This window comes from Eschrichtius robustus, chromosome 3, assembly GCF_028021215.1.
Source record: "Eschrichtius robustus isolate mEscRob2 chromosome 3, mEscRob2.pri, whole genome shotgun sequence".
Taxonomy (NCBI): Eukaryota; Metazoa; Chordata; class Mammalia; order Artiodactyla; family Eschrichtiidae; genus Eschrichtius; species Eschrichtius robustus.
The window spans coordinates 90461256-90485910 of record NC_090826.1 but is presented as its reverse complement, the minus strand read 5'-3'; positions in this window follow the sequence as shown (position 1 = coordinate 90485910).

Genomic DNA, 24655 nt, shown 5'->3' with positions numbered 1-24655 from the left:
TAACACACTATTGTAAAGCAATTATACTCCAATAAAAACGTTAAAAAAAATCATTACCTTTGTTTTTCTGTTTATTTATTTGTTTGTTTCATTTACTCTTTGTAAAATATTATGATTTTAAGATATAATGAAGATATGAGTCTAATTAGTACTTGCTTACAACTTAAGATTTTATCTTTTGAGTTGTGTTTTGTGATATTTAAATTTTTTAGTGATTTTTAAATTTGCAATTTTAACTTTGATTTGCTATGAAGTTTCAGGTATTTGGAGGTTTGTTATTGTTATTTCTGATATCTAACCATTTACAATCTATTTCAATTATATGGACTTCATGTTGAAGAATGTAATCTGTAAAACTGTGGTCTTTTTGATTTACTTGAGTTTCTTCAAAATTTTGTGCATGAGAAATCAACATGAATTTATATGGACACTGAAAAAAGGAGGACTTTCATATGTGTAATTAATTTTGTTAACTAATTTCTCTATATATTTTCTGTTTTCTTGCCACAGATTATTCTTTTAAACCAATACACTTCTATCAATTTCACATCAATAAATTATTGTATTTCTAACAGTTTTTTCTAATATATTTGAGAATATTTTTTAAAGTGTCATGAATATTATAGCTTTTCATTATAAATCTTCTGTTTCATTAAAGTCATTTTCTTTGAATGTCAACTTTTTTATATTAATACTCCTACTCCTTTATTTAACTTTTGTTATTTAAAATTTTTCCAGCTATTAATTTCAATATGCAGTGCAGAATTTTGTTTACAGGAATTTTTTTGCCATTAATATCATACTAAAGTAGGTACGTATGTTTTAAATTCTGTCAAGGAGACTTTTTTACATTAAAATAAAAATTAATTATAAAGTAAGCATATGCCATATAATTATTCAAAAATACTGAGTAGTATAAAGAAAAAAAATATTTTCTTTGCATAAAACTCATTTGTTTAAACTGATCAAAATTAGATTTCTTTTGAATCTTTCTGCACCAAACAATATGCTCACATAATACAATTAAATATATATTCATGGAGTTTTTTTTTTTTTTTTTAGCAAGGTGAACCGTGCACCTTGTTCTATAATATTCTTTTATTTTTTATTTAACAGTATATCAATGCTGTTCATTCATACCAGTACACACAATTCACCCCATATTTTTAGTACCTGTAAAATATATGATAAGGGCATAACTTAGTCCCTCAAAAACAAAAATATATTTTAATGCTATATAAGTATTTTTGTACATACATTCTTATATTATGATGCTTTTATATTTATCAGCTATATTTCTAAAAAGTGGGCTTGATTAATGAACATATATACAAAGTTTTATTTTTAACTAATACCACCAAATCGCTTGCCCTCTTCCAAAATAGCATTGTGCAGTCCACAATCCAGTCAGCAGTATGGTGCCCATTACAACACCTTGTAAAGTATTGTACATTTTTAACCATTTTAAAATTCTCCAGTATAATAGGAAACTGTTATTTTAGTTTGCATCCTTAATTACTAATTTGGTTGAATACATACTTATAGTTTAGTGGCCTGTTCGCATTTCTAAATCCACATATTTTAAATATTTATTTAACTAAATCAGCCAACATTTTCATTTCAAGTACCTCTGTTTTCTATATTTTTCTTATACTGGCATATTTAACTAATTTATACATACTCATAAATATTGTTTGATATTTGTCTCTGTCATGTTGTTTAAAGATTAGTATTTGCTTGTCTGTTTACACTTTCATTCCTTGATGCCACCTCAAAAAACTCTAGTTACAGTTCTTTTCAGAACTGAATCAAATTAGTCATTCTACTTCAATTCCACTAGTGGTCATAATACTATTATTCTGTAAATACTATTACGTCACAGTAGTTATACATGTAAGTGTTTAAAAAAAACAATAAATATAACCTACATTTTGGAAATTAAATTGTTTAAATACTTTCCTTCACTCTTCTATTGTTGAAATTAGATCTGGAGATAATATATGTTATCATACATCTTTTACATAGGACAAATAGGAATCAGTTTATAGCCATAGTCATAGCAAGTATAATCTATTTATACTAAATATTCTTGAATATATGGTCACTGCAATCTGAAAAATTGCTGACAAATTTTTTAAAAGAAAGTAGTAACTAGCTAATTGGATATAGCTAGAAAAATTATAACATATTTTCTTGAATGTAACAGTACCCCAAAAAGACAAACCTGCATTTTCCTCAGGAAAAGATCCCAGAATATTTTTCACCATTTTGAATACACAGAGATCTAACAACGTATAGAATATTGTTAAATGTCTACTTGGAATGTTAATTTACTAGTTTATATAATTTGTTGGAGAAATACTTAATCTTAAATTTGGTCATACATGATATTTACTGAACTGAACTCTTTAGAGTTCAGAGTTAGTCTAAGTCATTAGAGTCAAAATTTCCTTATGCATTTTCCTTTTGATGATTTCATTCATTTATTTTCATTGTTTTCTAATGGTGACTTATACGAGGGCATCATTATACTAAGACCTTGAATTTCTATTAGCTGCAGAGATGTAAACTTGCTGAATTTGGGATTCTTGGATAATCTTTTTCCTTCAGAGCTTTGAAGCTCTATTTTTCCATTTCTTCTAGCTCTTCTTCTAAGACAACTCAACTTTGTTCTTTATTTTTGTAAATTGAATTTTTGTTTCTTGAATTATTGGAGATAACTTTCTTTGTTGTTGTTGCTTGAAAATTCCAAAGAAATATAATTTAGTGAAGGTCTCTTGATTACGCTTAAAGGACTTTCTTATATCTTTACAATTTTCAGTCAGAGTTCTTTCTTTTTAAATTAGGAACTATTTCTTGAACTATTTTTGTGTTTTAGTTTCATTGTCTCTAGAGTTTCAGCCTTGATCTCCTGGAACTCTATGCCTTTATTCATTTCATGGTGAAGGGAAGATGAAAATGAGCTAAACAAAAACCTAGCAGTAAATCATCAAATGTGAGATGCAGTGTCTTATTTTTGCCTGGAGGAGACTGAAAGAGCAAGAATCATAAGTATGATAGCTGCAATAGGAACTTTGTCTCCATCCTACACAATATTTATGTTTCTGAACTTGCAACTAGGGTATGCTTTCCCACTGCTTTTCATTGTCACTTCTAGAATATTCTCCTCTTCCTTTCCCTAATAACTCCCAGCTTTATTTGCTTATATTCAGACTACGCCACCACCTATTACAATCATCACCTGACTCCTAGAGTTTTTCTCTCTGATTTCTCAAAGAAACCCCAAATTTATGTTCCTCACCCTAAGACTGCTCCTCGTTTAATTCTTACTGATTTCAATACCCCCAAAAGACAAGCTTTCTCACTTCCTGGCTTCTTACTTGATCACCTCTACACCAATGATTTTGACTTTCATTCTACTTCTGTCACTCATTTACCTGAATATACACTAAACCTTGTCCATACAGTAATCATTATTTCAGTGTTAAGTATCCATCTTCCTACCTTTATCATCTATCTTCCAACTCATTCTACATTGTGGTCTTTTGACTGCAACAGTCCTTTGACCCCCCTGCAACTGACAAACCATTAGCTCTATGAACTTTCCCCTGTTCATCATCTGTCCTTATGCTGTGACTTCTCTCATCAACTAGACTAAAATCAACTCTCATTATTAAACTAATTATTTTGAATATAACCACATGTGTCTTACTATGTTCTTGCTCTATCACACTTGCTTAACAAAACCCCAACCCTGGTTAAAAACTGGTGCAGCTTATCTTAACCTGGAAAAAAACATGTAACTATACAGATCGATATATAAAATTCCTGACTGTTTTCCTCACTGCGTCTTTAGTTTCCCAGTCCGCATACAATATATTTCCCTGGTCCGTTCAGTCTTCTACTTGACTATTCTATTCATTCTCCTATCTCCTCAAATCTTTAATACTATTTCAGTCTCACCTTCAACTTAGGCTTATTATTTTACTGAGAAAATTAAATACATGAGACTAGAAATTCCACAGGCTTTGCTCACCACACTCATCTACTCTTTTTTTTTTTTAGGTTACATATATATATTTTTTTACACATTTATTCATTTATTTATTTATTTTTATTGGAGTAAAATTGCTTCACAATGTTGTGTTAGTTTCTGCTGTACAATGAAGTGAATCAGGTATATGTATACCTATATCCCCTCCCCCTTGGACCTCCCTCCCACCATCCCCCATCCCACCCATCTAGGTCATCACAGAGAACCAAGGACGACCTCCGTGCTATATAACAGGTCATCCACTAGCTATCTGTTTTACACATGGTACTGTATTTATGTCATGTATTCTTCATAGCATCTGAAACAGATCCCTTTCCTCTGTGACCCCTTCATACTAGAGATAAATTGTCTGTGCACCTATCTAAGGGCAAAGATACCACATTTGCCCTTCTCATACCTATTCAAAGATGTGGATTCAGCATGTTTCCCTTCTCTCTCCAGCAGAATCAATCTCTCTTCTCTCTGTTAAAGCATACCCATCTCACATTCATTAAACATGTTAGTATCACGCCCAGCCTAAAAGCAAGAATACCACATTTCTTGACCTCACATTCTCTCTGGTTACAACTTATTCTTCACCTCCATTTCCAGCCCAACTTCTCACAATATTTGTCTATCTCCAACGTAGCACACAGAATGACACTTTTAAAATGCAAATTACGCCATGTCACTCTTCCAGTGGTTTCTCAACTCAGATTAAAAGCTCAAGCCCTTACAATGGCCTAAAAGGCCCTACATCCTCAGTCCCCAGTCGCCACCCTGACCTTACATTCTACCACTCCACCCCTACAGAGTCCACGACAGCCACACTCTGCTCTCACATATGCCTGGCCCTCCCTCTCCCACTCCAGGTCCCCTGTGTATATAGCACCAGCCATGTACAAGGCTCACTCCTCATCCCTCATAAATAATTTTCAAGTGCCGTCATCTCAGACAGTCTTCCTCCACCTAGCCTGTTTAAGATGGCAACTCCCATAATATTCTTTGTACCCTTTGTCTCACTGATTTTTCTCCATAAATCTAGCACTTTCTATTATATTTTAGGATATTGATTTATTTATGTAGTTAATTAGTTGCTTAGTTGGTTAGTTAGTTTTCTTCTTCCAAAAGAGTGCAAAATTCAAGAGACAAGTGTTTTGGAATTTGTTCACAGTGGTAATTTCAATACCTAGGCATAGTCTGGTACGTGTTATGTGCTCAATGAATTTTTACTGAATGAACAGATAAGTGAATGAATAAAAATGATCTGCTAGACATAGGCACTTAGTTCCCCATCCATTGTGTTGCTTATATAATTTCACAAAGTGGAAAGTGGAAAGTCTAGAGCAACACATATACCCTGGGGCTTCCTGGTGTTGTGGGCAGAAAGTCCATTTGCTACAGGTAGGAAGTTACAAGAATCTAAATAGCATGGCAAAAGCTCAAACTTCAGCATGCTGGTCAGTAGCTGCAGGAAATGCAGACTTAAGACAAAGAGTTAGGGAAAGAAATGCCCTAGCATTTCCTGTGCTGGAGGCTTCTAATCTCCTACCAGTGGCTTCCAAGGGCAGATCCCAGAGCCAGAGAAACACAGCTTGCAGGAGTTAATAGATCCCTTAACATAGACCTTGCGTTAGGTAGACAAATAAGGCAAGTGTGAAAAATGGACCTGAGGACAAAACTGTCCAGGGCCAGAACACCACTGTTCTAAAAGAGTTTAGAAGTAAATTACAGAAGGCAGCTAGACAGCAGTTCTCAAGTTACTACCTTGACAGGAAATTTATAATGGACTTTACATTCTTACCGATGAACAAAATATGTTCAATAAGAGTTAGATTACCCCAAGAATAGAGGACTGAAATATATATTTGAAAATAGAAGTCCCTTGTAATTAGGATCAGATGTGCAGTTTGAACTCTCTATGGCATTCATGGTAAAATTTGTGTTACCCCACACTAGTTATACGTGACCCAAGGAAATCCATTTAGACCTTGCAGCATTTCTTCTTTAAAGGAACACTGTAGTACTTCAAAGTCAACGGAGCCCTTGGAGCTTATTTCATCTCACATATACTCAACGTAGAGTAATCCCAGAACTGCAGTCAAACTCCAAACTCCCCTGTCCTCCAGAGTTCCTTCCATCTAGAAATGACTAATGCATAAAGATTCTCTAGGCTGATTCAGAATGGATTATAAATAGTATCAAGATTAATATACATGAACAAAAATAAAACAGCCACTCTTAAAATTCATCCAGTTGTTGTCAGGCATTATCATAGAACTGTCAATAGGGAAACTGCACCCTGATGATTGTGGCCATTTTACAACTTATTCATATTTTTATCTCCTATGGATCACCTTAGTCTTCTTTCTGTCAGGCATGTTAGGTGACGGGATAAATAGATATAAAAGGAAGACACCTGTTTTGATACTCATTCATTTTTCATCAACAGAAATTTGTACTCACAAAGGAAAATAGAAAGGTATGCTGGAGTATGTTTGGGCGCGCTGTGTGCTGCTGGAATATGAAAGATTATAAAAACTGATCAGAGATGCTGTGGCGGGAAGCTAATCGACTGAAACATGGTAGGCAACTGAACTGACCTGTGAGGCTGCTGGACGAACGCAGTGCACGGTGATAACCATGAAACCTAATCCTATTTCTGCATTTTAGTGTGTGTGCTGTTTAATCTACTCCTGAGTATATGCTTTTGAAAAAAATAGAATCTCTATCAAAAAACCAGGTTGCTTTGTTTTCGTAACATGTTGTTTGAAATTATTTTACATTTGGTTCCTTGCTAGACAAGACTGAATCTGAAATGGAATACTTCACAGAATGAGATCATAAATTTGAAACAGTGCTCTGTTCAGTTTAATTGACAGCAGTTTCTAAAACTAATGATTTTTAAATTCTCTCTATAAAGCAGTAAATCTACCAGAGATACACACAAGGAAATGCACATGGGATATGGTTAAAATGTGATTTATTCTGCTGAAAAACTGGAAACAACTTAAACGTCCAACAAAACAGACAACAGGATGGTAAAATAAACTGCAGTTTATATGTACAAAGAATACTATGCTCTTTCATGGAACATCCCTTCTTCTGGGCCCCTGTTTTCATAATGAGGAATGGCTGCTAAAGTAATTCCCTTTTCCTAACCCTTGTATACACCTCCCTGAATGATCAGTTTTGAAAAGAACATGTTCAATTAACCCTTCCATACTCTTTGCAAAGCAAGCCTGTCATCTGAATATTGATGTTCACAGTTCTTTCATGCCATAAATCATAAGCGCCAGCTATACTGCTGCAGGATCCAGAGATGAGTATTACCCTCAATTCAGGGTGAAGTATTAATAAATTTACTTGGTTACCAATCTAGAGCCAGTTTCTCCTATCAGATTATCAGGAATAGAGGTAATATTTGATCGCCATCTGCCTACTTTCCCCATTTGTTCATTTTTCAATTGGTTTTACCTTTAGAAAGAAAGAGTAGTTTTGTTTTGCTTTTTTAATTTTAAATCTCAAAGTCCTTGTACACCAACTAGGAACATTGAGAAGGAGACAAAAGCTTCAATTTAGATACGAAAATCTATCAGTCATGATGACTGCAATTTCTGTTATACTTGAAGCTTTAGATTTTGTATCTTTTGTTGGTTTGGTTTGGTTTTAGCTTAACAAAACACAGATATAGAAAACAATACAAAACATATGTACAGCCTAATGAACTACTATAAGATAAACACCCTTATACCCACACCCAGGTCTTGCCCTGGCATAGTCAACAGAACTTAGCTGGCTACCTCAGAAGTCCTCCATATACCCCATCCTAATCAAAGGCCCCTGCCACCCACCAAAAGTAACCACCACTAGCTTTTATTATATTATTTCCATGAATTTCTCTACATTTATATTGCTCAAATATGTATCCTTGAGCATTATTAATAGAGTCTTTCCCATTGTTTTAACTTGATATGTCTCAACTCTTTTATTAACCTTCAGATTCTCCTTCATTACTTTCTTTTTCATGCAATTTATTTGTTTATGACCTGAGAATTGAGAGCCATAGAACTGCTCACCATCTGGATTTTGTTGATTGTACACTCATCTTGCAGTTCAGCATGTCCATGTGTCTGTCCTCTGAATTAACTTCACATTGGCAGCCTGATCCAGATATTCAAGCAGACACTATAGGTGGTTTTGTGTCCATAGGAGACACACAGTATTTGTTTATCTCTCCTTTTAAATGTAAGCAGCTCAATGATGATGCTCAATACCTACATCTATCAATTCATCAGAGTTGTAAAACAGTACAATGCTATTATTTTATTAGCCAGAATAATTTTATAAGATGCTTCTCTGTAGCTACAATTTGGTTACCTAGTGGTAAAGTCTGTATGGGAAAGATGAGATAAATACTTTATCCTTTCCTTTTATTTATCCAGTTGTCTAGATAATGAATTAGTTCCTTATCACCCTTATATCATGAATTCATGGATTTAAACATATTGAATGGGTTAGCTCCACTGCAATTTTTATTGTCATTGAAACTCAAAATATCCCTCCCATCTTTGGCCAGTGGTAGTGTATTCAAATTGGCTTCAGTTACCTTTTGCCATGACTTACTAGTCCTGATAGCATTCCTGCTTTCTAGTATAGCAAGACTAATATTGTTTCTCATAGATTCTATCTATTACCACCCTCCCCAAACTGTAATCAGCCACTTCTCCAAGAAGCCCTTGTTTCTTTTGATGAAAAATTATATTTAGAGATCAAAATCTAGGCACCTGGGATGTTTATTGTTACTGGTTTGATCATTGTTTCCAAGTCGTTGTAGTGAACAGAGCTAGGAAATATCTGAGTTCAAACTGACAATTCCAATTGCAATTCAATATGATTTTTAAACTTAATTTATTCTATATTAAATTTCTATTTTTTTCTTCCACATCAAGAATCCTGGTTATCAAAGACATAGGGAATGATACAATAAACTATTCCATAATTCCTCATTTTATTTACCGCAAATTGCATATATAATAATTTCAGGATAAGAATACTAACAGTATCAATACTAATTATTACTCTGAAACAAGTTATAAATTATTTTTATAGGATTCTATCATTTTAATGTTTATTCTATACCTATAGTGTAAGATCAACTAGCCGTTATATATTATGATTCTCTATTTTAACCTTCATCCCTGTCCTGCTTAATTTTGATCCCAGTTCCCACAGGGTCTCTTCAGTGGGAGGCTCTGTCCTGGAAGTTATCTCTGGCCAGTCAATTGTGAGAATTTAGTCTTTACACCACTTAGGTCCCTTGCTGTGGGTTCCTTGTTCTCACTAGCTCTTCAGTTAGATCAATGCCCTCCTAGTTTCAGCAGCCATTCTCAAAGTGATTGGCTACACTTTTCCATGTAAACTCTTAGGCTCATCTAGGGTTCTCCTGTTGTCTGGCCTGTCAGATCACCATTATTTTCCTCTGTTTTTTCTCATACAGATGCTAATAACACACAGGTCTCATGGTGTTGATGGTTCACTGTCTTGAATTTTGATGTTCATGGAGATAATTCATCCCCTAGTTTTTGGTTTTACTATCTAATTGGTTTAGTTGCTTTTGAATAGGAATTCAAGATCCAAAAATTATGGTGATACCACCTTCACTAGCTTTCCAGAATCACCTTTAGGTTTTAATGACTTAGAAGTATGGCTTATATGAGGTTTTGAATCTAATGGATTATAGCAGTTTATTCAGCTCTATTCAGGGAGATGTGAGGCATAATCCTCCCAGACTTCAGACAATACTACAAAGCTACAGTAATCAAAATAGAATAGTATTGACATAAAAACAGACATATAGATCAATGGAACAGAATACAGAACCCAGAAACCTATGGTCAATTAATCTATGACAAAGGAGGCAAGAATATACGACGGAGAAAAGAGAGGCTCTTCAGCAAGTGGTATTGGGGGAGATCTGGACAGCTACATGTAAATCAATGAAACTGAAACACTCCCTCACACTGCATACAAAAATTAACTCAAAATGGTTTAAAGACCTAAATATAAAAGATGACACGATAAAACTCCTAGAAGAGAATGCAGGCAAAACTTTCTTGGATGTAAATCATAGCAATATATGCTTAGATCAGTCTCCCAAGGCAAAAGAAATAAAAGAAAAAAAAAAAAAAAAAAAAGATAACCTAATCAAACTTAAAAGCTTCTGCACAGCAAAGGAAACCATCAAAAAAAACCAAAAAACAAAAACAAAAACAAAAAGACAATCTACAGAATGGGAGAAAACACTTGCAAATAATGTGACCAACAAGGAGTTAATATCCAAAATACACAAAAAGCTCTCACAACTCAATATAAAAAAACCCAAACAAAACAATCAAAAAATGGGCAGGTGACCTAAATAGACATTTCTCCAAAGAAGACATACAGATGGCCAAGAGGCACATGAAAAGATGTTCAACGTCGTTAATTATTAGAGAAATGCAAATCAAAACCACAATGACGTATTACCTCACACTAGTCAGAATGGCTATCATCAAAAAGTCCACAAATTATAAATGATGGAGAAGGTATGGAGAAAAGGGAACCTCCTACACTGTTGGTGGGAATGTAAATTGGTGTAGCCACTATGGAAAAGAGTATGGAGGTTCTTTAAAAAACAAAAAATCGAGCTACCATATGATCTAGCAATCCCACTCCTGGGCATATACCTGGAAAAGATGAAAACTCTAATTTGAAAAGATACATGCACCCCAATATTCATTGCAGCGCTGTTTACAATAGCCAAGACATGAAAACAACCCAAGTGCCCATCAACAGATGAATGAATAAAGAAAATGTGGCATATATGTGTGTGTGTATGTGTGTATATATTTATATATATATGGAATGTAATATTACTCAGCTATAAAAAATGAAATATTGCCATTTGCAGCAATATGGATGGACCTAGACAATATCATATTAAGTGAAGACAGAGAAATACAAATGTTATATGATATCACTTATATTTAGAATCTAAAAAAATAATACAAATGAATCTATATGCAAAACAGAAACAGACTCACAGATATAGAAAACAAACTTATGGTTACCAAAGTGGAAAGGGAGGGGTGGAGATAAATTAGGAGTATGGGATTAACAGATACAAACTACTATACATTAAATAGCCAAGCAACAAGGATTTACTATATAGCACAGGAAATTATATTCAGTATCTTGTAATAATTCACAATGAAAAATAATCTAAAAATATATATATATATTAATCTCTTTCCTGTACACCTGAAAACTAACATAAAATTCTAAATCAACTATACTTCAATTTTTTGAAAAGGCAACAGCAAACTGCAGATCAAGGTCTGATCCACTCTGAAGAAAGCCTCTCCTCAACAACTGAGTTCCCTGAAATGCTATACAAGAGAGAACAAATATTTTCCTAACTTTTAAGAACTCTATCTATTGCCATTTTCATCATGGAAGATAACTATAGTTTTCCCTAAATAAATAAATACATTCTGAGTTTTTTTTTTAAAGAATAGTATTTTTGAAAATATTAATTGTAGCTCATAGTAATAAAATAACAGTAAGAGTACCAATATTTTTGGGGTGTGCATGTATGCTTGAGGACTTGAAGAAAAATTCTACCAATTATTGTCAAAGGGTAAACCTTCCCTGAAATAAATATATGAGTAAGTTCTTTAGGGTTTGGTAGATACAAAATTATAAGAATGTAAAATGTCTCTTCTGTACTACAAATTATAAAATTTCATCACGCTTATATCATAGAAGAGATGAATATGTTTTCTTTCTCTTGGATTTATATAAAGACATCATTAAATCAAATAAGAATTTATTAAGCAGTTACAATATACTAAGTAGGATCTAGGTACATAATGATGTCATGCACATGATGATTACATCTTGGTGGGGAAGTTTGATGTTTGATGATAAATAAACCAAAAATAACATAATACTCTGTTCTAAATAAGTTAATTGCATATGGAACTCTCATTATAAGGCTCTTTATACTTGATATGTTTCCAGCTATATTATAGGAGTATAAGGAAAACAGAAGTATATTTGAGAAGACTCTAAATCAATTCCTTCATCTGTCAAAATGCAAGAAAATTCCTCTAAAGTCTATTGCCAAGAACTTTACTCCACAGGGAGTACGCCATAGTTTATTTTACAGCCAATTTCTTAGCAAACTATTCAAGAGTTTAATAAATCTTTATAATCCCAGTCTTAGTAATCAGAATCATACCCTAGTATACTAATATCACATCAAGGGAAAATGAAATTTTACTCCTTTTTACCTTCATATCTCATAACTGTGCCTAAGGTTTACTCAGTTCTTTCCTTTTCCTTGAATTTTATTTCACAGCTTTTTCATTTGCGAATTTTGGTGACCACAGTAGATTTGTGTTTTAACACAGATGTCTTTGGAAGGCATATGAGGATTGTTAAGAAAATTCAGCATATGATGATCAACTTTTATTCACATTTTATTAACATTGAAAATCAAACAGTTCAATCTTATGACCTATGTTTAACTAATTTTATTTAATTTAGCCCACGAAAAAGTAGTTCATGTTCGTAATATATGTATATAAATATTGACTGCTATAATATGCACAATACCATTTTCATATGGTAAAAAAATCTTAAAAACTTAAAGAAATGTATATATTAATAGAAATACACATAAGTGTCATGACTTTTCTCCTGAAAATAATTTCTAATTTTTAAGGAACTTTGATGATCTCTGTGTGCATAACTACAGCAACTATTTGGTACTTTCGTGTGTTACTATTACTACGCTAGTACTTTCTTTGAAAAAAAACTTTCTGAACCAATTGTCAGTAGGCCTTTAATACAGAAATAAATGATAGTATTTGACATTGATTTGTAGATCATTGTTCATGGCAAAACTGTCAAGTGTAACAGACTTTGCAGACAGCCATAAAAAGTAAGGCCAGCTTCTGATCATGGGTTCAGAACACAATATCATCCAATGACAATATAGATCCCATTGTGGAAATTTGTGATATATGGTTCATGAGATCTCCCATAGTCCTCTCTTCACAGAGTGTTGATTTTTGACTGGTGTAGTAGCATTCTGATTTGTAGAGCCATTAACACCTTTTTGCTAAGGGTCAGCACATTCTCATTTCTTGAAGTTAAGTGAGTGCCTCAGGTTTAGATTTTGATAACTAGATATGAGAAAAAGAAATTTGTGTATGGAAATATTAAAATGTGAGTATAAAAAACATGCTTTTACTTTTTGTGAAATTCTATTATTTTAACCATAAAGAATTAAGACATATAAGAATCCCAGAATTTCACTTCTGAAATTAAAAATAAAAGGTTTTATTTTTAATTTCAGATTAAAAATTAAATTTTATTCAGACTTCCAGGATTTGGGTTGTAAATAACCAGCACACAATAGTTTCCTCTTAACTAAGCTCAAAATCACAGCCTAATAAAAGTGTCAATATTGAGTATGTTAACCTTTATCTGATTATGTGATGAATAAAAATATTCTCCCTTGATATTTCAGTAATTAGATATTTGAAAAATAAAGTTTGCTTAGGAAATATACAAAGTTAAATAGATATGGGCAACATTGCTTTGTAATATCAGAATCAAATTATTCTATAACAATTTGCCATAGAATTAATTTTCATATAGTATTTAAAAACTCAAAGAAACGCCCATGATTTAAAGTAGATCAAATCTATAATTCAAAGAATCTTCTTATACAAAGAAACAATAATATTAACAAACTTAAGTTAGGTAATATAGTATCCTCTTCATTATCTGATTTCCTAAAGTGAATTTTATTTTCTAAAGTTGTAGGATGTTCTGAATGAAATGCTCTGAACAACAACAACAACAAAAAATAGAACTATAAACATTGTTTGGGTTAATATATGAAGGTCAATAATGTAAAGCATCCTTATTTCATAATTAAAGATATTTACTAGTTCTGGGCTTCCCTGGTGGCGCAGTGGTTAAGAATCCACCTGCCAATGCAGGGGACACGGGTTCAAGCCCTGTTTCGGGAAGATCCCACATGCTGCAGAGCAACTAAGCCCGTGCGCCACAACTATTGAGCCTGCGCTCTAGAGCCCGCGAGCCACAACTACAGAAGCCCGTGCGCCTAGAGCCTGTGCTCCGCAACAGGAGAAACCACCACAATGAGAAGCCTGCGCACCACAATGAAGAGTAGCCCCCGCTCGCCACAACTAGAGGAAGCCTGCACACAACAACGAAGACCCAACGCCGCCAAAAAAAAAAAAGATATTTACAGTTGTATTCCTGAAATGTTGCAAAGTTGCTATTATTTGTCATGTTGAGATTACTGAGACTAATAATATTTACAAAACTTTTTCAAGGTTACTAGCTAGAAAGAAGTTGACTCTTAAGTTTAAAAATTTTAGGCTTCTTTGGCCAATCCAATAGAATGTATCTCCACCCTGTCGCTCATCCATGGTTAAGCATCTTCTACTGGTGGTAGACACTCTCAGGAGAATGGCACATTTTAACCCATGCTTTGCCATTCCCTGTCATCTGCAATAGTCAGTGTAGTGTCATTTGCTTTGTCAAGAGGCTTTCCATTTCCATGAACTCCCTGGTCCCATGCTCTTCATTTATAGTAGTTCAAGTTCTTTTCTCCTACCCCCAGTTTTAGAAGCTGTAGTTTCATGTCCTAGATATATTCTAAAGGATGCCTACTCCACCAAGCTAGCTAAAGCTGAATTCACTCTAAAACAATTACTATTACCTCTATTCAAAACATTTCCTTTTATAGTAAATACAATTTTTACCCTGTATGAGTCCTCACCCAACCAGTACCTAAAAGAGATAGGGGATCTCAAAACAAACAAACAAACAAACAAACAAACCCTCTGGGACAACCCCTGGAGACCAGTATAAAGAGTTCCACACAAATGTCATTTATTTCTAGCTTGAAACACATTCTTTAAAAAATAACAACAGGAAGACTCTTAGAGTGGTCAGCCTTTTGGCCCTAAACTCTAGCTAGCCCACTAGAAGTACTGGCTTACCTAGAATTTTTCTGTGGCAAATTCACAATCCAGCTATCAACAACCATTACTGCTTACACTTAGAATACAGTTACAAATTACAAATGCTCAGAACCAAACTGGAAATAGAAGGGAGATTTCTGCATTCATTCTAGTTTCAATTTAAAAAATCTAAATATACTTTAGAAATATTACTTCAGTAAAAAAATTAGTTATATGCCTAGTGTCCTGTAATATACAGTACCCTTTTATAGCAGTGAAGTGAATATAGGAGCATAACTCTAGACTCTTATGATGAATTGTCAGTATCTTAACCTAGTGATCTCTGAATCACCTAGTCTGTTTTGAGGTTTTAGTGTTACCATAAGAAACAGGCATACCTAGGTTATTTTAGGTAATCCTTGGTGGAGAAATTTATAAATATTTTAAGTGAAATCTTTCTTAAAATTTCTCAGATGTCTAAGTAGTTTCAGAATTCAACCAGTTCAAAAGTCCTCCAGGTTGAAACTCAACACAAGCCCCAAAATGCCTCTGTAGTCATGTATGCCAACCTTAAATTTCAATACTAATCTTTTTGATACAGTCCTTGGAATTTTATTTCATAATCTGAAACACTTGAGATGAATTTAAAAAATTAGAAACTTACAAATTCTCTCCAATATGAAAAATAATCTGAAAGAAAGGTAGGAGAGAAATCTGTTGTAATATTCATATCTGGAGGAGGGGAGCACCAATAGTATGATGAAGAAGCACTAAAAATATTGTGGAATAGCCATTCAAAAAGTACCAATATATTGCTTTATCAGTTTAACTTTTTAAAAATCATTTTCTATTCCAGTATGCATCAATTTAATTATTTTCCATGGCGTGTTAAATCTGTTACACATATTACACATATTAAGAATCAATTTGTAGGAAATCTACTGTTAATTGCAACACTCCACACAGAGGCAGATAAACTGTTAAAATTCATTTAGCATGACTTTATAATTAACAATATTTACAACTGATTTTTGAAATCCATAGAGAACACTTAAAGTTGCTATAACAATATTATAATTTTTCATGTTCACTACATTTGGAAAAGAGTGCAATATTCTGAAATCAAGTGAAATGAATAGCAAACTGCAAGTCATTTATTATACATAGAGAAAGGTGGTTGGCATGAGCTACGTAAGATACACCTGCTTAAATATACATGGAAGATACTAAATAGTCTGATGAATTACACTTTCTAAGGGCAATGTCCTAAGTGAAGTTTAAGCTAAAACTATCTTTTAAGAACAAAAGAAATAATTTCACGCTTAGATTTCTCATGAAAAATTTAATTCAATCTTTCAATCTAAGACAGTCTGAAACGGTTTTTACAATTTTACGTCATTTACTGCAGAATAAAAAACAGCTGAACTAGATGTCTGCAGAATCATATATGCATATAAGTGTCCAATCTTCTGGATTTGTGATGTAGGTAACAGAAGGAATAGGGTAAATTGATATGTGCTGTAAAAGACACATCCAAGGTATGGACGGTTGGCAGTAGTTACATCACTTTTAATCATATTCTATTGGCTATATCCCAGTTGCAGGGTTGCTCCTAAATGCAGAGGATCTGGGAAATGTAGTTACCTGGGTGCCCAGGAAGAAGAGGTATGTTCTTTATAGTTTTTAGTGTTTTCACTCTCTAATAGAGTTAATAAACCTCATATATAGTACTCAAATAAGTTTAGAGGAAATAAATGTTAAAGTTTTTGTCTATTTTCTTCACAAAATAGGTGTTTCACAAAACATACAAAAATGTTTAAAGTTTTAACCTCCTTCCATGGCACAGGAGATAAAGAAGATGCTTCAGTCAGAATGTATAAGATGGGCTGAAGCTGTTAATGATGAATACCTCACTCTATTAGCTCTGAGTCACAGAAGTAAAGAAAGAATTAAGCATGGTGACATAAAAGGCAGGCAGGAGAGTGAGTTACTGAAACACAGAGATACCGAGTTGCTGAGATACAAGCTTGACTTCTAGAGGAGAATAGTAGGAGATAAATAAATATGGCAAGTGTTATGGAACCGAGCTGAACCCTAAGGAAAAGTACTGTTATACTAACCAAGTTCACATTTTCCCTGTTTCATAATGTGACTTAAAGGACTACATATAAATAGCTACTTAGGGTTCTCCAGGCCATTAATTAAAATGAAATATCAGAAGTTAATTGAATTCTCTATCAAATCAAAGTTGTAGACAATCAGTAGACAGAATTTGGTTTTTGACCATGAAACTGTTTATATTTTTAGACACTGAATCTTAGTCTTCAGGTTCTAAATTAACTGAAGAAACTGTTTAATAAGGGTATTGTTCTATTTTCTTTCTGTGGTGAGGGGGCAGGTGGGTAGAGGAACAATTAATTCCAGTTGGCAGTATCCTGCCTGCTTCCTTTGAGAGTGTCAGGCCAGCAGTTGCTGAATGTAGACTGTGAAGAATGGGTGATAGAAAACAACAAAGGAAGTCCCTCAAAACGGAACAGAATGTAGAAAGAGCTTACCAATTCTCAGAGTCAAAACTGAGACCAACTCATATGGGAGAAAGTAAAAGAAAGCCTCAAGAAGCCTTTAGGAAAACCTTGACACAAGTTTTTCACTGTAGCCCCTAGACTTGCAAATGGATAATAGGGAATGTGAAGAGTGCAGCCTCCAAGAGACACGGCCTGAAGGGATTCCATTTCCCCTAACTCCAGGGAGAGCAAGGATGGATTTTGCATAGTTTCAACTACCAGAAAGCTCTAAAAGACTCAACTATTTCTGAAGGGAGGTGGAATCTTAAATAGGCAGCTCCATGCTGGATTCAGGTTTCAGATATATTTTATCTGACTCAGAGTATTTTAATTTGGTAATATTTCACATAAAAATCCGGATTTATGGCATTGAGAAGTAGGATATCTGGCAACAGTTGCTCTGTATATCTTCATGTGATCAATTAGTTGTAGCAAACTACAGCTGACCTCTTTAGACATGGTCTATGGTTTCATGTTTACTACATTTCTTATCCCTTCTTATATTACATCAGATATGGTTTACTCATTTTCATTACCCAATTGTCCCTAAAATCACTTAAATTGTGACCTCTGCTATTAAAACTTCGGCAAGCTTGGCAATAGACCAACCACTGGGGCTCAATATACTACTTCAAAACTTGCATACTTTTTTGAGTCATTCAACTCAGAAAATAGTGCATCACAGCATGTAGGTGTAGACTATAATCACCATGGATCAGTAGAGCATAGAGCAACTGAATATGGGGAATAACTGCATGAAATATTGCAATGGAATTGCCAACTCCTTTGATTTAGATGGCACCAGAAGTTCCCTTCGACTTCTAAAAGGGGTTGGTATTGTTAATTTTTCCCCCTTTCTCTGAAGGAAAGACAGGCAATAACTTCCATTTGATCCCTCACTTCTGAGTTATGGAATACATTTTTATTCTAGTTAGATTCATTGTTAGGACTGTATAAGATACCATAATTATTGCACTGTAAACCTATAGTTCCCAAGGTAAGGGACCTGGGGTCAAAGCTATGTTTATTATAAAAAAGGATGTTCTAGTGGATACGTTTCAGGAATTATTGAAAAAAATCTGACAGGTGGATTAGCTGTGTTTGGTGGTCAATGACGGCAGAGCAGAGGTATTCAAATACCTCAAAACGTGATACATTCTTTGAAGACTACATCTTGCCATCATTCTGAGAATAAAACCAAATAGAACCAGAAGATCCTGAGAAGTACCATGTTAACCCCTGGATTTAACCATGCCTGGCTAATGTGAACCAATATGTTTGTTCTGTTTTGTTTGTTTATAAGTCGTGTTAGTTGAGTTTCTCTCACTTGCAATAAAAATAAATCACAATAAATACTGTATAATTCCAGCATGTTGTATGATGAAATTCCAAATGTACAGAGTTCAGATTGTATGTAACAATCCTTCAATATCTATCAAGAAATTTATCATCCAGAGATTAGTCATCACAGAGAATGGGTACCTAAAGATATTGTTTCATATCGGGGACAACCAAACTCCTAGTGGATTATGTTTAATGTCTTAAACAACCTTCATTGATTTGCTAGTACATGGTAATGGGAAATATGACATTCTTGGTTGTGGTCTAAGTTGATATATTCATCCTCACTGAATTTGCTTGATGGTCAATGACTCCATTGGAAAATATAATGAAGTGTTATGTTTTAGTACAATTCAACATCCTGGAAGCATTCCTGTACTTCATCTGTCAATAGGCAGTTAATTACCTTGCATCATGAATACATTTCTTACATCAGTTTAGCAGTTCTGATAAGAAGATGACAGGCACATTCATGCCTCTGTTTTCATACTAAGGTTTACTAAATCTAAAACGCTGAAGTGGAGAGTGAGGATTGGAAGTGATGTTCATTTTTACTGAAAAGTTCCTTCCATAACCCCTACATACTTTCTAACCCATAGCCTTTATATCTTCTGTTTTTTTAAATTAATTAACTTATGTTTTATTTTTGTTTTTGTTTGAATTTTATTTTTTTTATATGGCAGGTTTTTATTAGTTATCTATTTTATACATATTAGTGTATATATGTCAATCCCAAACTCCCAATTCATCCCACCACCACCAACCCCCACCACTTTCCGCCTTGGTGTCCATACGTTTATTCTCTACATCTGTGTCTCTATTTCTGTCTTGCAAACCGGTTCATCTATACCATTATTCTAGATTCCACATATATGCGTTAATATACGATATTTGTTTTTCTCTTTCTGACTTACTTCACTCTGTATGACAGTCTCTAAGTCCATCCACATCTCTACAAATGACCCAATTTCATTCTTTTTTATGCCTGATTAATATTCCATTGTATATGTGTACTACATCTTCTTTATCCACTCATCTGTCAGTGGGCATTTAGGTCGTTTCCATGACCCGGCTATTGTAAATAATGATGCAATGAACATTGGGGTGCATGTGTCTTTCTGAATTATGGTTTTCTCTAGGTATATGCCCAGCAGTGGGATTGCTGGGTCATATGGTAATTCTATTTTTAGTTATTTAAGGAACCTCCATACTGTTCTCCATAGTGGCTCTATCAATTTACATTCCCACCAACAGTGCAAGAGGGTTCCCTTTTCTCCACACCCTCTCCAGCACTTATTCTTTGTAGATTTTCTGATGATGCGCATTCTAAACAGTGTGAGGTGACACCTCATTGTAGTCTTGATTTGCATTTCTCTAATAATTAGTGATGTTGAGCAGCTTTTCATGTGCCTCTTGGCCGTCTGTATGACTTCTTTGGAGAGATGTCTATTTAGGTCTTCTGCCCATTTTTGATTGGGTTGTTTGTTTTTTTTAATATTGGGCTGCATGAGCTGTTTATATATTTTGGACATTAATCCTTTGTCTGTTGATTTGTTTGCAAATACTTTCTCCCATTCTGAGGGTTGCCTTTTGTCGTGTTGATAGTTTCCCTTGCTGTGCAAAAGCTTTTAAGTTTCATTAGGTCCCATTTGTTTATTTTTGTTTTTATTTCCATTACTCTAGGAGGTGGGTCAAAAAAGATCTTGCTGTGTTTTATGTCAAAGACTGTTCTTCCTATGTTTTCCTCTAAGAGTTTTATAGTGTCCAGTCTTATATTTAGGTCTGTAATCCATTGTGACTTTATTTTTGTGTATGGTGTTAAGGAGTGTTCTAATTTCATTCTTTTACATGTAGCTGTCCAGTTTTCCCAGCATCACTTGCTGAAGAGACTGTCTTTTCTCCATTGTATATCCTTGCCTCCTTTGTCATAGATTAGTTGACCATAGGTGCATGGGTTTATCTCTGGGCTCTTTATCCTGTTCCATTGAGCTATATTTCTGTTTTTGTGCTACTACCTTATTCTTTTGATTACTGTAGCTTTGTAGTATAGTCTGAAGTCAGAGAGCCTGATTCCTCAGGCTCCATTTTTTTCCCTCAAGATTGCTTTGGCTATTTGGGATCTTTTGTGTCTCCATAAAATTTTTAAGATTTTTTTGTTCCAGTTCTGTAAAAAAATGCCATTGGTAATTTGATAAGGACTGCATTGAATCTGTAGATTGCTTTGGGTAATATAGTCATTTTCACAGTATTGATTCTTCCAATCAAAGAACATGGTATATCTCTCCATCTGTTTCTGTTATCTTTGATTTCTTTCATCAGTGTCTTATAGTTTTCTGAGTACAGGTCTTTTACCTCCATAGGTAGGTTTATTCCTAGGTATTTTATTCTTTTGTTGCAGTGGTGAATGGGATTGTTTCCTTAATTTCTCTTTCTGATCTTTCATTTTTAGTGTCTAGGAATACAAGAGATTTCTGTGCCTTAATTTTGTATCCTGTAACTTTACCAAATTCATTGATTAGCTCTACTAGTTTTCTGGTGGCATCTTTAGGACTATCTATATACTGTCATGTTATCTGCAAACAGTGACAATTTTATTTCCTCTTTTCCAATTTGTATTCCTTTTATTTCTTTGTTTTCTCTGATTGCCAAGGATAGGACTTCCAAAACTATGTTGAATAATAGTGGTGAGAGTGGACATCCTTGTCTTGTTCCTGATCTTAGAGGAAATGCTTTCAGTTGTTCACCATTGAGAGTGATGTCTGCTGTGGGTTTGTCATATATGGCCTTTATTATGTTTAGATAGGTTCCCTCTATGTCCACATTCTGGAGAGTTTCTATCATAAATGGGTGTTGAATTTTGTCAAAAGCTTTTTCTGCATCTACTGAGATGATCATATGGTTTTTCTCCTTCAATTTGTTAATATGGTGTATCACATTGATTGATTTGTGTATATTGAAGAATCCTTGCATCCCTGGGATAAATCCCACTTGATCATGGTATATGATCCTTTTAATGTGTTGTTGGATTCTGTTTGCTAGTATTTTGTTGATTTTTGCATCTATATCGATCAGTGATATTGGTCTGTAATTTTCTTTTTTTTAGTATCTTTGTCTGGTTTTGGTATCAGGGTGATGGTGGTCTCACAGAATGAGTTTGGGAGTGTTCCTTCCTCTGCAGTTTTTTGGAAGAGTTTGAGAAGGATGGGTGTTAGCCCTTCTCTAAATGTTTGATAGAATTCACCTGTGAAGCCATCTGGTCCTGGACTTTAGTTTGTTGGAAGATTTTTAATCACAGTTTCAATTTCATTACTTGTGATTGGTCTGTTCATATTTTCTATTTCTTTCTGGTTCAGTCTTGGAAGTTTATACCTGTCTAAGAATTTGTCCATTTCTTCCAGGTTTTCCATTTTATTGGCTTAGAGTTGCTTGTAGTGGTCTCTTATGATGCTTTGTATTTCTGCAGTGTCCATTGTAACTTTTCCTTTTTCATTTCTAATTTTATTGATTTGAGTCCTTGCCCTCTTTTTCTTGATGAGTCTGGCTAAAGGTTTATCAATTTTGTTTATCTTCTCAAAGAACCAGCTTTTAGTTTTATTGATCTTTGCTATTGTTTTCTTTGTTTGTACTTCATTTATTTCTGCTCTGATCTTTATGATTTCTTTCCTTCTACTAACTTTGGGGGGTTTTATGTTCTTCTTTCTCTAGTTCCTTTAGGTGTATGGTTAGATTGTTTTTTGAAATACTTCTTGTTTCTTGAGGTAGTATTGTATTGCTATAAGCTTCCCGCTTAGAACTGCTTTTGCTGCATCCCATAGGTTTTGGATCATCGTGTTTGTGTTGTCATTTGTCTCTACGTATTTTTTGATTTTCTCTTTGATTTCTTCAGTGATCTCTTGGTTATTTAGTAATGTATTGTTTAGCCTCCATATGTTTGTGTTTTTTACATTTTTTTCCCTGTAATTGATTTCTAATCTCATAGCATTGTGATCAGAAAAGATGCTTGATATGATTTCAATTTTCTTAAATTTACTGAGGCTTGATTTGTGACCCAACATGTGATCTATCCTGGAGAATGTTCCATGTGCACTTGAGAAGAAAGTGTAATCTGCTGTTTTCAGATGGAATATCCTATAAATATCAATTAAATCTATCTGGTCTATCGTGTCATTTAAAGCTTGTGTTTCCTTATTTTTTTCTGTTTGGATGATCTGTCCATCGGTGTAAGTGAGGTGTTAAAGTCCTCCCAATTATTGTGTTACTGTCGATTTCCTCTTTTATAGCTGTTAACATTTGTCTTATGTACTGAGGTGCTCCTATGTTGGGTGCATATATATTTATAATTGTTATATCTTCTTCTTGGATTGATCCCTTAATTATTATGTAGTGTCCTTCCTTGTCTCTTGTAAAATTCTTTATTTTAAAGTCTTTTTTTATCTGATATGAGTATTGCTACTCCAGGTTTTTCTTGATTTCCGTTTGCATGGAATATCTTCTTCCATCCCCTTACTTTCAGTCGATATGTGTCCCTAGGTCTGAAGTGGGTCTCTTGTAGACAGTATATATATGGGTCTTGTTTTTATATCCATTCAGCAAGCCTGTGTCTTTTGGTTGGAGCATTTAATCCATTCACTTTTAAGGTGATTATCGATATGTAAGTTCTTATTACCATTTTCTTAATTGTTTTGGGTTTGTTTTTGTAGGTCCTCTTCTTCTCTTGTGTTTCCCACTCAGAGTAGTTCCTTTAGCATTTGTTGTAGAGCTGGTTTGGTGGTGCTGAATTCTCCTAGCTTTTGCTTTTCTGTAAAGCTTTTGATTTCTCCATCGAATCTGAATGAGATCCTTGCCAGGTAGAGTAATCCTGGTTGTGTGTTCTTTCCTTTCATCACTTTAAATATGTCCTGCCACTCCCTTCTGGCTTGTAAAGTTTCTGCTGAGAAATCAGCTTTTCACCTTATGGGAGTTCACTTGTATGTTATTCGTCATTTTTCCCTTGTTGCTTTTTATAATTTTTCTTTGTCTTTAATTTATGTCAGTTTGATTACTATGTGTCTCAGCATAATTCTCCTTGGGTTTATCCTGCCTGGGACTCTCTGCACTTCCTGGACTTGGGTGGCTATTTCCTTTCCCTTGTTAGGGAAGTTTTGACTATAATCTCTTCAAATATTTTCTTGGGTCCTTTCTCTCTCTCTTCTCCTTCTGGGACCCCTATAATGTGAATGTTGGTGCTTTAATGTCCCAGAGGTCTGTTAGGCTGTCTTCATTTCTTTTCATTCTTTTTTCCTTATTCTGTTCTGTGGCAGTGAATTCCACCATCCTGTCTTCCGGGTCACTTACCTGTTCTTCTGCCTCAGTTATTCTGCTATTGATTCCTTCTAGTGTAGTTTTCATTTCAGTTATTGTATTGTTCATCTTTGTTTGTTTGTTCTTTAATTCTTCTAAGCCTTTGTTAAACATTTCTTGTATCTTCTCGATCTTTGCCTCCATTCTTTTTCCGAGGTGCTGGATCATCTTCATCATCATTATACTGAATTCTTTTTCTGGAAGGTTGCCTATCTCCACTTCATTTAGTTGTTTTTCTGGGGTTTTATCTTGTTCCTTCATCTGGTACATAGTCCTCTGCCTTTTCATTTTGTCTATCTTTCTGTGAATGTGGTTTTCGTTCCACA